This window comes from Phalangium opilio, unplaced genomic scaffold (assembly GCF_054372755.1).
Source record: "Phalangium opilio isolate 3A_F unplaced genomic scaffold, DU_Popi_V2 ptg000329l_1, whole genome shotgun sequence".
Classification (NCBI taxonomy): Eukaryota; Metazoa; Arthropoda; class Arachnida; order Opiliones; family Phalangiidae; genus Phalangium; species Phalangium opilio.
In genome coordinates, this window is record NW_028324226.1 from 7481570 (window position 1) to 7498782 (window position 17213).

General features: G+C 37.5%; 1 protein-coding gene across 6 annotated transcripts in view; it reads right to left on the reverse strand.

The window, feature by feature from the left end:
- Positions 1–17213, reverse strand: part of LOC149610608 (potassium voltage-gated channel protein Shaw-like) — a 519915-nt gene that overhangs the window by 398538 nt on the left and 104164 nt on the right. For 4 of the 6 annotated variants that reach the window (XM_089859332.1, XM_089859331.1, XM_089859334.1 and 1 more), the window contains exon 1: positions 2581–3368. The gene's annotated coding sequence lies outside the window, so the exon portion shown is untranslated. Of the gene's footprint in view, positions 1–2580 lie in introns of those variants that run through there. The other 2 variants (XM_089859335.1, XM_089859336.1) reach the window with 2 other exon arrangements.

The window sequence follows — 17213 nt, forward strand, 5'->3', positions numbered from 1 at the left end:
ACAGGGATATGGAAAAGATTTTTTTCCTTTTACTTATTTATTTCATTTGCTCTGATATGTACGATATCTAGCTACACGTCCAGAATACGTAGAATTTCAATTTATTATAGTACCTTGGAAATGTCGTTGCATTTATTTCCATTGGTAATGTGAGGCAGTTATTGTTCAGATTTCATGGGAGTTGCGAATATATTCATGGAAGTACAGTGGAGAATATATAGTAGCTTTAAAGGGAGCGTAATACTTCCGCTAGCGCAGTTTCTTCCTTTTTTCTAAGGGGGCAGCAAGGCTTAAATCGGATAGCAGTGAGACCGGGGCCTTCCGCCGCAACATGCAAAGTGAAGCGTTTTTGCCTTTACCATAAATATATTCCTAAATCAGTAGCATCGAAAAACCTAAATTTAAAAAAAAAGAAAGAAAATTTACTTTTATATTCGTTGGAATCACGTTAAAGGTATATTTCGCGATAGCGTTGAATAAAACATATCAGTTACTCTTTAGTTTCGCCGTTACCGTATAAACCCCGCATTCTTATTCTTATGAGAAGAATGAAGGGATATACAACTACAGGGTGTGACGCTGTTTATGACCCGGAGCCCCAAGACATACTTTACCAGGAGAATTCTATTTTTTCTAAACTTATAAATTTAGAAGTTGAACTTCCGATTGAAAATTTAAATCTTATTTTAAGATTTTGCCTTTAAACATCATAGTGCAACGTCCGATATAAATATTCGCCTACGAGTTGTTTTGACCGAAATAAACTCTGTGTCGAGATAGAGGCTCATAACATGGTCCATCATGATTGGTCAAAAATTATGGCCAATATAATAGGAACACTGTGATCAGTTGACATTCCAAACCAACTGCATTTGCAAACATTCTGGAAGGCTTACTAGGATAGAACAGAAGCATTTTTGGATTTTTTATAAACCAAAGTCAGTGGGAAAGGCTTTTTTCTGATAGTTTAATTTAGAAAATTTAATCAATTAGTTGGGGAGTTTTATTTTCAAACCAATACAAAGGCATCCAGCGAATGAAAACGTTTAATTTGATTCAAGAATTGGAATTAGAGATGTTTAATCTGTAGTGGTTGAGTAGAGGATGTAGAATTTCCATATCTCTTAAACCTGACCGTTAAAAAAACTCGCGCCGGATCTGATACGAACATAGGCAGTAATGATTTTCCGGAATTAACTCTAAAATGTTTTGTCTAATATTAACGTTATTGTATTTCGGTTTCATTCGGCGGCATGTTACTGAGGGAGACTTCTTTTTATGGTATACTTCAGGTACTTCCTTTCGTATAATTGGCGCTCTTAAAGAGAATTTTTGGACCTGGCTATAGGAAACGATTTTAAAATTTATAAGATCGGGGGGGGGCTGATATACGGAAAGCAAAAAGGTAAATTGCCTTTGAATAAATTACTACCCTTAATTACGAATACTAGCCCCACTGAGCTTCTGATGTACGCTTTTGAGAAAGTATAGATTTATACCGAATTAACGACAGACAATTTTGATTAATTTTAGAGGAACAAATTAAGGCTGCCTGTTCTTTCACTTGTCTAGTAAATCAATCATTAAAGACAATTATTTTTCATCGTAAGTTTTGGACAGAAAAGCTTTAAAATCAATTAATTTTGAAAATTTTTAGTTTTAAAAGTAACGGTATTGAAATTATGGCTATATTCAATCCGCAATGTTAGGTCTAAGATATTGCAGAATTAATTGCAAATTGCCGATCGTGTCGTGCTATCATATTAAATCGGATGAGCGAAATTGGAATCGGTGTATTTGGAGAAATTTCAACAGTTTTGACCTTACACTTTCCACGTTTGCTAACAATATCTCCCTAATATATTGAAATAACTAAGCTGTTTTTAGTACCACTGATATGTTCTTTATGCTGTAAGAATCGCGCGTTGTCTGCTTAGTGTGTACGTTATCCCAGCTTCTAGCGAATTCTACTAGGTGCTCAAAAGGAACAAAATTAACCATAAGGGCAATGTTTCTAGTTGTAATTTAAGATTTTCTCAGTGTACTAAAGAGCACCGAAAGGAATTTTCAAATTCAAACTCCGCATAAAATACATGTTAATTAAGTGGAATTTTTCAATTTGTCAAAGGAATACTTTTAAAATCTTGAAAAATGATTAAAGCATTTGCTTACTTACAATAGAACACATGATAATAACTAAGTATTTACTGTTTATGCCCGCATTGTGAAATTATCCATTTCGCCAAAAAGGGTGATGCCGTTTTTGAATTAGGTCTTACAATGTAGTTTCGTTTAAATGACGCTTTAAACCTAACTGTCAGTGTACATATGCTAATTTTAACGACACACACGTTTACGTTTACGCGAAATGATAGGTTGGGTTGTTAGTAACAGGGAATCGCGTTATGAGCTTTAGAAAGCTTTTAACGTACTACAAATGAAATTGAGACGCTTAAAGTTCGTGGGAAATGGTTTGCAATAATTTTCCAAACGGATTTTTACACGGATTTACTATTAAACCCCAAATGTCGTCCAATATAAAGCTCGAAAACCAAACAATACTTGAACGTTAGTACTTACATGATAACGGTTTTTCCAAGTTGCTGTTGCGAGTTAAGCGTAACACTCATCCAGTGTGTGGTCAATTCACAAACGGCGAAGAACAACAAAGACGACACGATAATGCAATCAGTATCTACTTGTTCTCGGTAGTAACGGTAGCGGTAGTCGCGGGATATTTGTTGGCGGCGACGTCCGAGCAAAATTCCCGGACCCGGTGAACAATTGCGAGTGGACATGTTGTTTTCGCGACACTGGCGAAGTTCTTCATGTCGAAATCGCGCTATATGTCGGCGCCGCACAAACTCGTAACTTCCAAAACAACGAACCTATTCCGCAACGTTACGCGCTTTCCTTCGCACACTTTATTCTTGAAATCAAAATTCAAGGGCGGGTTGTTTGTTTTTTATTATATTCTGACTTACTTATTCCGGAGTCGTTGTTAATGTTACTAACGAAGAAATAGATAATTTAGTTAATTAGTTGGTATAGCAGTTCGATTATTATGTAGTTATATATAGATACAAATATACGTAAAAAGGGTTAAAGTACGACCAATTATGGAATAGAATATACGGGAGTTTTTTGTATTTTGTTTTTTGGTTTTGTCGGGTAATGTATATTAATTATATACGAGGGAGCAAAATTAAAGGGGCTCTCTTTATACGACCGAGGGATCTAGAAAATGATGGCGGAAAAACGGGTGTGAAAAGTTTCTGGGGAGAGCGGCGCAACTTAGCTCGATCATAGAATCCGCGGGCCCACCGACTCCGCTCGATTTTCCGAAACTGCGGAGGCTTTTCCCGCTTCCCCTTCCCCCCTTTCTTCCTTTCCCCCTATCATGCGCCATTTTGGAAGCAAATTGTGGTAACTCCGTTATTTAACATATTTGCTAAAGCAAACATTAATATTCAGTTATACTTAACTTGCTTTGATGTAATCAACTAATAACCTTCCTGAGGGAGAAGCTACTGAACATTTTCAATTACTTTAACCATGCCCTTATATTGCCCTATTTCATTACTTTTTAAGTTGTTGCACATTAATTCCCTTACGATAAATCACAGACATTTGTAGTAATATCTATTCCTTGAGATGTTGAGATTACACCAATAACGGCAGTCTGTCACTATCAGCATTTGCTTGGAAACTATGTCCGTTAATTATAGCGTGCACGAAGCATTGATTACTGACATGAATTGTCCCCCAATAACATTATTTTGCTTCAAAATAGCCATAGCTTACACTCTAATATTAGCAAGTGTTAAATTGCCAGATTAAGCAATGTTGTAATATAATAGAACACGTATACGTTTCAATACAGTGTTCGGAAACTAAAGGACAAGGAATTAAATTTTGGTTTTGTTTGCTCTGAGATGAAGCTTAAATTTTTTTACAGCAATTAATTCAAGAATTAATTTTATGCTAACGATGTTGCATCTGTAAAACGATTCCCATCTCTTAACCCTGTTAATAAGATTCGAAAATTATAAATGTTAATGTTGGACGGGTGTAAAAATGTACACTATACTGATGTGTCCTAAAAGTTGTAAGTCTGGGTCGTATTCTATTCCACGTACTCCTGTTGAAGAGGTGAATCATTTTCACTTCTTTGCGACGAAGAAAACACTTGTTTTGGTCGAGATGTTTTTGAGCATTTCAATGTTAATAATTAAATACTAAGAAAAGGGTTTCATTTTGAGAAATTAATAATGTTTTGTTCCAAAACAAGAGCAATAGAAATAAAACAAAATCAGGAATTATACGATATAACATTAGTTAAAGAGAATTTAAAGACAGAGGGGAAGGAAAATAATTAGAATGTGCATTTTTCGATAAAGTCATAAAATTCACAACTTAGTCTGTCTCACAATAAAATAAGGAAGAAATATAACTTAACGTTCACAAGCTTTACTTCCTCTTACGGTTGCTTTCCAGCTGATCGAAGACTAAATCTAGAGAAGGTCGAATATCAGAAGTTACAACCTCCTAGCTCCGAAGTATTTCCCCTTTCTTCCTTCCGTCATCGACGCGCTTTTTCGGCGTCACTAACGGCCCCTAGCGCGCACTTTAGCTACTTTAGAAAATATTTTATTTCATCCTTCTCATCATTTCTTCTCTTTTTCCCTACATTACTCCCTACTTTGGTTTCCATTATAAAGTTTTTGGGATGAAAATGGGGGAAATAATTTTACTTGGCTCTAAGTTATTTGACTTATATGGTTTGGAAACTCCTTAATAAAAAAACTGATTCTATTCCAGATAAAAGGAGTTAAAAATAGGCATAACTGTGTCGTTGCCTTCAAGATGTTAGCGAAGATTACTTAAAGCATAAGTTTATAAGATATGTTCCATAAGTATTACACTACCTATACTTCGTAATGCAAGAGGCTTACCTACGTCACTTCGTAACAAGCTCTCAGTAACCAGAGGCAAACTTATGGAACATAGCTTATGAACTTATATTAAAGGAAAATACACAAGGTTTTCACATTATGCCTTAAAAGAACGGCCTTTTTCTAAATATAAAAGGGAAAGTATTAAGAAATAAATTATCTCCAATTACAAAAACATTTTCATTAAATTAGTCTTAAAAACGAGGACTACTGCGCCGCCATTGGTTTTGTGGCGTCTGCTAACCAGAACCTTTGCCTCCTACGGGATTGATTGAACCAATCCCATGCCGATTCTGGCTAGCAGACACCTCTATGTATGAATAGGCAGTAGTCAGTAAGACCGAAATGGCTATTTCTTTTAAATAAGAGATCAAGTTTAATTGTTTAATATATTACCATCTATTTTTAGAAAAAAAATCGTTCTTTAAAGGTATTATGTTATGTTGTGTTACCTTTCCTTTAAACCGAAAACTTTCAAAGGGGATATTTATCTAAACATAATACATTCGAAAGAAAGAAAAACTCCACCCTTTAACCATTTGTTGAAGGAGCTCTGTTATTAGCAAATGAAAAAGTTCTTCCGCTTTTTTTCCCTTATGATCTCATTTTCTCCCCAGAATTTAATATCCTTTTTTTTATGGAGTAGCTTGATTATGTAAACGTACACGGCGTATTTATTATTTTTATTTTATTTATTTTAAAATGAATCTTGGCGGGTGTTATCTCTCCTCTCTCGTTAAACTTGAGATAAAACTGGGTTAAGAGTTGGGCGGCTTTTAACATCTGCTTGAACGCTTAGTTTGACAGTAAATATTTTACAGGGAGTCTCTGTTCCCAATCTGAACCTGAAATATCACTTTGCGTAATTCTTCGTATATTATTTCAGTCGTTTCTAGGAAGTTAGCTCGCTGGTAATGTATATTTTAACCTTATAATATTCACAATTATCCTGGGTTACGAACGCAATTTTTACACCCTAATCACCTTTGATTTACACTTTATATGCCCTATATCCCCGGTTTTGAACCCTGACCAAAGCAATGGAGAATTTGATAATATCATAAGTTCGAAAGATATGTTCCATGACTTTGTCACTGGTTACTGAGAGCTTGTCATAAAGTGACGTAGGTCATACATTCTCGTAAAGCGAAGCCTGGCCAAGCGCTGTCAAAGGCTTAGTAAAGCCTAAATTGGAAGATGGACTGCAAACCCGAGTGTAGTCAGTTCTCGCGTCGTTCTCGAACTAAGTCTCAGTAAGTCTCTAGCATTATGAAGAATAGGTAGTGTCATACTTGGTGCACAATATACCTCTGGCATCTTTGCAAGGACGTGAGCCCCCCCTCTCCCCAATAATAATAAGTGTCCTACTTATATAATTATATATTAAAATGTTATGATAATATTGAAGTCATTATTTGACGCTAAATCTTATCAAAGCGTTGAAACAGTCTTCTTTTTATAATTGCTACGCGTTACGCTTTCTCACGAAGCACTAGGAAGTACCCGTATTGGACTAATTCTTCAGGTGGTACTGGGCACAAAGGGCCAGAAATTAGAAATAATTATACAGTGTGAAAAAGATCAGACCAATGCCTTCCTTTATGGACTCTTCTCAATACTGCCAACGGATGACGTCATTATACTAAATTATACAGGGTGTAAATAAATGTTTGAAATTCATGTTTCGGCAAGGTACATTTGAGAATATGCCTGAATGCAAAAAATGTATCGACTAGGCTAAGTAGTAGAATTACAGTAGTTAGTCTCATTTACTATGGGGGTATTGCCCACCGCTTCGCGGAAAAGTCTAAAGTATAGTGTCCATTGCGCCATTAAGGAAACTTAATTGCTTATATCTTCTTTAATATCGTTGATGGAAACATGGTTCTAATTGGTATATTAATTTTTTTATATGCTCTTTTGATTAACAAATAAAAATATCTAGCCCGGAGGTTCCTTTTAAAAAAAATTACTCTTATGGTTTTATATATGTTATTTGAAGGTATAAATGAGTTTCTCTATAGTGTTGTCGATTTTAATCCAAACTTATGACAAGTAGATTCCATAACATATTAAAAATATTAAACGATTAAGCACTAACCTCCATTTTTACTCAACACACTTTGCCGTGGTCATCAATACCATTGAAGGCAGATCTTTGTTTCTAATTTAATTCTAACTAACATGTGATTGATTTTCAAAACTCAATTACATATTACCATGGGTTTATAAGCAGGGGATAATTTAAAGTAAGAGTGAACTAATAGAATTTATTTTTATAAAATATCGTGCACCGATGTGTTGCGGGTAAAGGTTTTACAGGGGCGCATTGGAAAAGCATTATAACTTTCACCCCTAAAAGTTCGGCTAATGAAAGTTTTTTTTAAAAAACCAATTCTTAATCGATGTTTCATTTTCAGTTCGGCTATACATGAATAATAATTCCTTATATAGGTGAACCAAAGAGGAGGGAAATAGGGAGAGATAATCGCATAGGCAGCCGTGATCCATCTAGAGGGGAAAATTTGTGATACGCGGCGGCTCTTAACGCGCACCTTATTCGCGCACAGTTGACGTTATTGGTTCTCCTCTTTCTGGCTACTACGTCACCAAAATTGCTCGGAAAGGTTTATACGTTAAAACGTACGCTTTAAAAATAAAAAGCCGAGGCTTAAGTGAAATGATCAGCCAAGTGGGCTTTTTTAAGCAAAGAGTTATTTATTTATCAGAGGTAATTTAAAATGGTTTACCACAAAAAATGCTGCTACTTGAATTGTAGTAGCAATACGCGGTATTCAAGTAATCCAAAAATGAACGGTATAACAGGATTTGGTGTTATATGTTTACAAGTAAGATATTTTGAATATTTTCCTGAAACATTACACGGCTCTAATCTTATACTATCTATCTAAATTACCTCTGATAAATTAATAACTCTTTGCTTAAAAAAGCCCACTTGGCTGAACATTTCACTTAAGCCTCGGCTTTTTATTTTTAAAGCGTACGTTACGGTTTTAACAACGTTTAAACCTTTCCGAGAAATTTTGGTGACGTAGTAGCCCGAAAGAGGAGAACCAATAACGTCAACTGTGCGCGAATAAGTGGCGCGTTAAGAGCCGCCGCGTCTCACACATTTTCCTCTCTTCTCAATACGGATGGATCACGGCTGCCTATGCGATTATCTCTCCCTATTTCCCTCCTCTTTGGGTGAACTGTAAATCATACATTGAGTAAAAATGTGAGTTCCAAAAACTCTCGAATTGCCGAACTTTCAGGGGTGAAAGTGATAATGCTTTTCCTACGAGCCCCTGTAAAACCTTTACCCGCAACACATCAGTGCACGACTTTTTTAAATTATACAAAAACGAGTTTTCCTTCGCAGTCCTTAAAAACTGCATTTACACACAATCCTTGGTGAAACAAGGACATTTTTTTTCAAACCCACAATAACCCAGGAATAAGAAATTATTATACAGTGTGGAAAAGATCACCTTCCTTTGTGGACAACCCCCAATTCTGCCAACGGATGACGTCATTATACTAATTATACAGGGTTGTAAATAAATGTTTGGAATTCATGTTTTATTTTATTTAACAAAATGTTTTAAAGCACATGTTTTAAAGAAGATAGGCCTCAAACTACAACCTCTAATTTATCAGGTAAACATCTCCAGATAGATCTTGCTATACATTTACAAGCACTAAACTCATGACGCAGGGAATACAAGTAAATGTCTTAAGTGATTATCTCATCGAGAAGAAGGGTCCGGTAATGTGTCACTTCTATGTAATAAAAATGAATTCCAAATATTTATTTGCACCCTATCTATGAGTTAGAAATCTCTGCGTTATTCCACAGTTAAAAATTATGTTTGATATTCCCTAGCTTTTTCTCAGAGAATGGACATTTAGGACTAAGGTTGTACAATCTTGAAGCTAAAACTGGTAGCGTTAAATTACCTATAGCTATTTTCCACAGATTACTATTTTCCTTGGGGAAAAAACACGGGTACCATACAGGATTTAGTTTAAAATTAAATTATTTGGTTTCTCAATTATCGCTAAAAATCTGTCTCTCAGTTGTTCGGGTTGTGGGTTAGTTAATTCTTTAAACTAACAAGGCAGATGGTTTCGAGTACGCGTCAAGTGTTATACTTCTCAGGATATTAAAGGGGCTGTCCGAACCGCGGGGCAAACGACGGTCTTCCTCGCAGAACTTAGCTTTGTGGTTGGGTAAAAAAGAAGGAGGGGGGAGGCTCGAACAGCCCCGTTAACTTCTGATATTTGTTACTGAGTTTCAGTTTAAAATTAAATTGCTAATTAAAGCATTCCAAGTATTAATACTAGTGTTTATGACGATCATGAGTTAAAAATGAACTTTTCAAATTTCAAAGAAAAATACAAGCATCTGCTGCATCATGAGCCTATTTGACGTCTTCTTCCCAGTGCCAAGCAGAGGGGACGGGGTCGACGCCATTCAGTGAGCAAGTTTCAACGAAGTTTACTTTTTGTTTTTATATCTATATACTTTTGTTTATACTTCATAAATGTACTATAGAATAAATAAATTGTTCGTCGATTTAATGAATCTCATTTTTTATTCCTTTTCTTGTCAATTAAATTACAGGCATATATAGGATTTTAAAATGGATTAATTAGATTAAAATGGATTAGGAATATGGGTTAATTAAAGGTTTCCGGTAATCACTTTAGCACTGTTAAAGGCAGCGCGTCGAGGGGCTATTCACTAATGAAAAATGTCTTTTATTGCTGATTTTTATTTATGCTTTAAAAAATTATAGGGATTCATTGGTGATTTAAAATGGATGGGGATTAATGGTTGCGTCTGGATTACGAGTAATCATCGAGGGGCTACTCACTAAAAATTTGTTTGCGTTTTTAAACGGGATTGGGATTGTGGGTAACTTAGGGGCTACGTGTTGTTATTATTTTACTAGTTATGAACGGATAATTAAGAATTCACACACTTGACGCTAGGGGAGCTTCAAACGTAGTTACGTATTTACTAAACATGATAAAATTCTGCTAGGCATTCGTGTAAGCAATAGATATTTCATAAATTGCCGCTACGGGCGCTGTGTACGTAGTTACGTATTTACTGACATCTAAAACATGACAAAATTCTGCTAGAGGTACGTGTAAGCAATAGATAGTTCATAAATTGCCGCTAGGGGCGCTGTATACGTAGTTACGTATTTACTGACATCTAAAACATGATAAAATTCTGCTAGACATTCGTGTAAGCAATAGATAGTTCATAAATTGCCGCTAGGGGCGTGTGTACGTAGTTACGTATTTACTGACATCAAAAACATGATAAAATTCTGCTAGACATTCGTGTAGGCAATAGATAGTTCATAAATTGCCGCTAGGGGCGCTGTATACGTAGTTGCGTATTTACTGACATCTAATACATGAAGAAATTTGCCGCTAGGGGTGCTGTACACGTAGTTACGTATTTACTGACATCTAATACATGAAGAAATTTGCCGCTAGGGGCGCTGTCTATAATATTATATAGGCCTAACGGTGTGTTCTCTTATTTGAATTAATAAAAACTGTCTTTGTAGACAAAAACGTAAAAAAGTAAGAGATAAGTGTAGAAAATTAATTGCCTGAAGTAACAGATATTCAATTTTCACTTTTGAACACATGATTATAAAACATCAATTATTTGAAAAAATTCTTATCTTAGTTTTTTTCACCAAAATTACTTTAGTAAAAATATTTTAATATGACACTTATATATCATTTTAAAAATAATACGCGTATTCCATTTTTTCTCTAAAATATTTACAATTAGGTTGAGCCCTACAAGGGGAATAAAATGGATAGAAAAACGTTAATAGCTGATAAAGTATAAACCGTATCAAAACAAGAAGTGTTCGTTAATTCGAAGTTTCAAAAATTGACCTAATGTATAGCCCTCTAAAGATCACGATCAATCTACAGATCTTTTCAACACTAATATCAACATCAAAATCAAACTGCCTATGTTACTTTCCGCTTCGCAGTATTTCTCATTTAAAAATATAAAAACTAAACTCATAAATCTCAATTTTTTCAGATATGCAAGTATTTGAACCTTCTTAAAGACCATGTCAGTCGAAAGTAAAACCAGGGAGGAGAGACTTCAGTCTCAAGTCTCTCCTCCCTGGTAAAACGTAGTGTCAAGCTAGTATCCCTTAAAAAATTCTTGAAGAAGCCTTTTTCTAGAGCTAATATTGGAAGCAAAATACAAGGGGAAATAATGTTGAAAAATATTTTTCGCATATGAAATTTTGGTGAAAAAAACTAAGTTAAGAATTTTTTCAAATAATTGAAGTTTTATAATCATGTGTTCAAAAGTGAAAATTGAATATCTGTTACTTCAGGCAATTAATTTTGTACACTTATCTCTAAAATACAAGGGGAAATAATGTTGAAAAATAATTTTCGCATATGAAATTTTGGTGAAAAAAACTAAGATAAGAATTTTTTCAAATAATTGATGTTTTATAATCATGTGTTCAAAAGTGAAAATTGAATATCTGTTACTTCAGGCAATTAATTTTCTACACTTATCTCTTACTTTTTTACGTCTTTGTCTACAAAGACAGTTTTTATTAATATCTGTTACTTCAGTCTTAATATTAATTAAAATAGTTTAGAAACCTTAGGAGAGAAAACGTTTTAGGGCGTTGCACTTTTATTAGTTAAAGCATAAGGACATCATCTCTCTAATGGCCCAAGCGCATCTATTAGCAAAAACATCTAGTTCTGCTAGATGTGACGTAGATTTTGTATAGGGGCTCCTTCCGAATTTTTCGTGAAATTCGCGGGAGAGAAAAATAATTTTCAAAATCAGCCACGACCGATATCCTAAGCCGGTCGTGGTCTAGACGCGAGCTCTGAGATAACGCTCCCAAGCGGTTGGGAATCAAACTAAAACGGGCGGGTAGGCGATAGAGGAAGGACTGAGGGGAAAAAATAAGTAAGAGAATTTCCAGAACCCCCCAGCTCTCTCAGACACAAAATCACGAAGAGCTGTCGTGAGAAATCTTTGAAGGAGGGAAAAATGTTCAATGCCGGGTTACTCTGCAGCGAATGCGCTCGGCCTCTGTTTGGGCTATACAATTATTATACCACTTGAGGTGAGACGGATGGCTGACCAAATCGGACATACATACATTTCAACCGTAACATAGAATCTTGGGCCCTTAGAGAGAGATAATGTCCTTATGGTTAAAGCTTTTGATCTGACCAAACATCTATTACATAACTTCAATCCTCACTGCTTGACTTGACAATCAACATCCAGTCAAACTCAAATTGCTTTCCCGTCATTTTCACAAGCAAATTACAGAGCAAGCGGTTGTTATACCAAAAAAAGATTAAGTAGGCCTGAGCATAAAAAGATTCCATAGATCAGAGCACCAACAGATGTCATAGAATTGTGCACCAACACAAGGCATAGAAATGTGGACCAAGTCGTATGCTTATCGGCAATCTAGCTTAGTTACTTGCCATCGGTAATCTAGCTTAATTACCCGCCATCGGTAATCTAGCTTAATTACCCGCCATCGGTAATCTAGCTTAATTACCCGCCACCGGTAATATAGCTTAATTACCCGCCATCGGTAATCTAGCTTAATTACCCGCCACCGGTAATATAGCTTAATTACCCGCCATCGGTAATCTAGCTTAATTACCTGCCAACGGTAATATAGCTTAATTACCCGCCATCGGTAATCTAGCTTAATTACCCGCCATCGGTAATCTAGCTTAATTACCCGCCATCGGTAATCTAGCTTAATTACCCGCCAACGGTAATATAGCTTAATTACCCGCCATCGGCAATCTAGCTTAATTACCCGCCAACGGTAATATAGCTTAATTACCCGCCAACGGTAATATAGCTTAATTACCCGCCATCGGTAATCTAGCTTAATTACCCGCCATCGGTAATCTAGCTAAATTACCCGCCACCGGTAATCTAGCTTAATTACCCGCCATCGGTAATCTAGCTTAATTACCAGGCATCGGTAATCTAGCTTAATTACCCGCCATCGGTAATCTAGCTTAATTACCCGCCATCGGTAATCTAGCTTAATTACCCGCCATCGGTAATCTAGGTTAATTACCCGCCAGCGGTAATCTAGGTTAATTACCCGCCACCGGTAATCTAGGTTAATTACCCGCCACCGGTAATCTAGCTTAATTACCCGCCACCGGTAATCTAGCTAAATTACCCGCCACCGGTAATCTAGCTTAATTACCCGCCACCGGTAATCTAGCTTAATTACCCGCCACCGGTAATCTAGCTTAATTACCCGCCATCGGTAATCTAGGTTAATTACCCGCCAGCGGTAATCTAGGTTAATTACCCGCCACCGGTAATCTAGGTTAATTACCCGCCACCGGTAATCTAGCTTAATTACCCGCCACCGGTAATCTAGCTAAATTACCCGCCACCGGTAATCTAGCTAAATTACCCGCCACCGGTAATCTAGCTTAATTACCCGCCACCGGTAATCTAGCTTAATTACCCGCCATCGGTAATCTAGCTTAATTACCCGCCATTGGTAATCTAGCTAAATTACCCGCCACCGGTAATCTAGCTTAATTACCCGCCATCGGTAATCTAGCTTAATTACCAGGCATCGGTAATCTAGCTTAATTACCCGCCACCGGTAATATAGCTTAATTACCAGGCATCGGTAATCTAGCTTAATTACCCGCCACCGGTAATATAGCTTAATTACCCGCCATCGGTAATCTAGCTTAATTACCCGCCAACGGTAATATAGCTTAATTACCCGCCATCGGTAATCTAGCTTAATTACCCGCCAACGGTAATATAGCTTAATTACCCGCCATCGGTAATCTAGCTTAATTACCCGCCATCGGTAATCTAGCTAAATTACCCGCCACCGGTAATCTAGCTTAATTACCCGCCATCGGTAATCTAGCTAAATTACCCGCCACCGGTAATCTAGCTTAATTACCCGCCATCGGTAATCTAGCTTAATTACCAGGCATCGGTAATCTAGCTTAATTACCCGCCATCGGTAATCTAGCTTAATTACCCGCCATCGGTAATCTAGCTTAATTACCCGCCATCGGTAATCTAGCTTAATTACCCGCCATCGGTAATCTAGGTTAATTACCCGCCAGCGGTAATCTAGGTTAATTACCCGCCACCGGTAATCTAGGTTAATTACCCGCCACCGGTAATCTAGCTTAATTACCCGCCACCGGTAATCTAGCTTAATTACCCGCCATCGGTAATCTAGCTAAATTACCCGCCACCGGTAATCTAGCTTAATTACCCGCCATCGGTAATCTAGCTTAATTACCCGCCATCGGTAATCTAGCTAAATTACCCGCCACCGGTAATCTAGCTTAATTACCCGCCATCGGTAATCTAGCTTAATTAACAGGCATCGGTAATCTAGCTTAATTACCCGCCATCGGTAATCTAGCTTAATTACCCGCCACCGGTAATATGGCTTAATTACCCGCCACCGGTAATCTAGCTTAATTACCCGCCATCGGTAATCTAGCTTAATTACCCGCCATCGGTAATCTAGCTTAATTACCCGCCATCGGTAATCTAGCTTAATTACCCGCCATCGGTAATCTAGCTTAATTACCCGCCATCGGTAATCTAGCTTAATTACCCGCCATCAGTAATCTAGCTTAATTACCCGCCATCGGTAATCTAGCTTAATTACCCGCCATCGGTAATCTAGCTTAATTACCCGCCATCGGTAATCTAGCTTAATTACCCGCCAACGGTAATATAGCTTAATTACCCGCCATCGGTAATCTAGCTTAATTACCCGCCAACGGTAATATAGCTTAATTACCCGCCATCGGTAATCTAGCTTAATTACCCGCCATCGGTAATCTAGCTAAATTACCCGCCACCGGTAATCTAGCTTAATTACCCGCCATCGGTAATCTAGCTAAATTACCCGCCACCGGTAATCTAGCTTAATTACCCGCCATCGGTAATCTAGCTTAATTACCAGGCATCGGTAATCTAGCTTAATTACCCGCCATCGGTAATCTAGCTTAATTACCCGCCATCGGTAATCTAGCTTAATTACCCGCCATCGGTAATCTAGCTTAATTACCCGCCATCGGTAATCTAGGTTAATTACCCGCCAGCGGTAATCTAGGTTAATTACCCGCCACCGGTAATCTAGGTTAATTACCCGCCACCGGTAATCTAGCTTAATTACCCGCCACCGGTAATCTAGCTTAATTACCCGCCACCGGTAATCTAGCTAAATTACCCGCCACCGGTAATCTAGCTTAATTACCCGCCATCGGTAATCTAGCTTAATTACCCGCCATCGGTAATCTAGCTAAATTACCCGCCACCGGTAATCTAGCTTAATTACCCGCCATCGGTAATCTAGCTTAATTAACAGGCATCGGTAATCTAGCTTAATTACCCGCCATCGGTAATCTAGCTTAATTACCCGCCACCGGTAATATGGCTTAATTACCCGCCACCGGTAATCTAGCTTAATTACCCGCCATCGGTAATCTAGCTTAATTACCCGCCATCGGTAATCTAGCTTAATTACCCGCCATCGGTAATCTAGCTTAATTACCCGCCATCGGTAATCTAGCTTAATTACCCGCCATCGGTAATCTAGCTTAATTACCCGCCATCAGTAATCTAGCTTAATTACCCGCCATCGGTAATCTAGCTTAATTACCCGCCATCGGTAATCTAGCTTAATTACCCGCCATCGGTAATCTAGCTTAATTACCCGCCATCGGTAATCTAGCTTAATTACCCGCCATCGGTAATCTAGCTTAATTACCCGCCATCGGTAATCTAGCTTAATTACCGGACATCGGTAATCTAGCTTAGTTACCCGCCATCGGTAATCTAGCTTAATTACCGGACATCGATAATCTAGCTTAGTTACCGGACATCGGTAATCTAGATTAATTACCGGGCATCGGTAATCTAGGTTAATTACCGGACATCGGTAATCTAGGTTAATTACCCGCCATCGGTAATCTAGGTTAATTACCCGCCATCGGTAATCTAGCTTAATTACCCGCCATCGGTAAACTAGCTTAATTACCCGCCATCGGTAAACTAGCTTAATTACCCGCCATCGGTAATCTAGCTTAATTACCCGCCATCGGTAATCTAGCTTAATTACCGGACATCGGTAATCTAGCTTAGTTACCCGCCATCGGTAATCTAGCTTAATTACCGGACATCGGTAATCTAGGTTAATTACCCGCCACCGGTAATCTAGGTTAATTACCCGCCACCGGTAATCTAGCTAAATTACCCGCCACCGGTAATCTAGCTAAATTACCCGCCACCGGTAATCTAGCTAAATTACCCGCCACCGGTAATCTAGCTAAATTACCCGCCATCGGTAATCTAGCTTAATTACCCGCCATCGGTAATCTAGCTTTATTACCCGCCATCGGTAATATAGCTTAATTACCCACCATCGAAAATCTAGCTAAATTACCCGCCATCGTAAATATAGCTTAATTACCCGCCATCGTTAATATAGCTTAATTAGCTGTAATCGCTAATCTAGCTTAATTAGCTGTAATCGCTAATCTAGCTTAATTAGCTGTAATCGCTAATCTAGCTTAATTAGCTGTAATCGCTAATCTAGCTTAAATAGCTGTTATCGATGATCTAGCTTAATTAGCTGTAATCGTTGATCTAGCTTAATTAGCTGTAATCGTTGATCTAGCTTAATTACCTGTAATCGTTGATCTAGCTTTATTACTTGTAATCGTTAGTCTAGCTTAAGTTAATTACCTAAAATCATTCAGTTTTTGCAACGAAAGAGTAAAATCAGATAAAAGTTCGCGGTAAAACAGCGTATGTGCAAGAGTGGCTTTCTCCTAGGCTTTATTCACGGTAAAACGCCGTAAGTCCAACTGTATGACATACAGGGTGTTTGTGAAAAGTCCATCAATAATGAAAGGGCGTATTTATTGGGCCATTTTGAGTCGAAAATGTTCTATGACATTTTGCCGTCCGAGCCACGGTTTTCGAGTTATGATTTGAATATTTTAGGGATGACCCCTTCATCAAATTAGCGCTGTCTTTCAATTTCTTAATTAAATTTAAGGGGTCATCCGTAAATTACTCCAATCATAACTTGAAAACAGTGGCCCGGACGGCAAAATGTCATAGAACATTTTCGACTCAAAATGGCCCAATAAATACGCCCTTTCATTATTGATGGACCT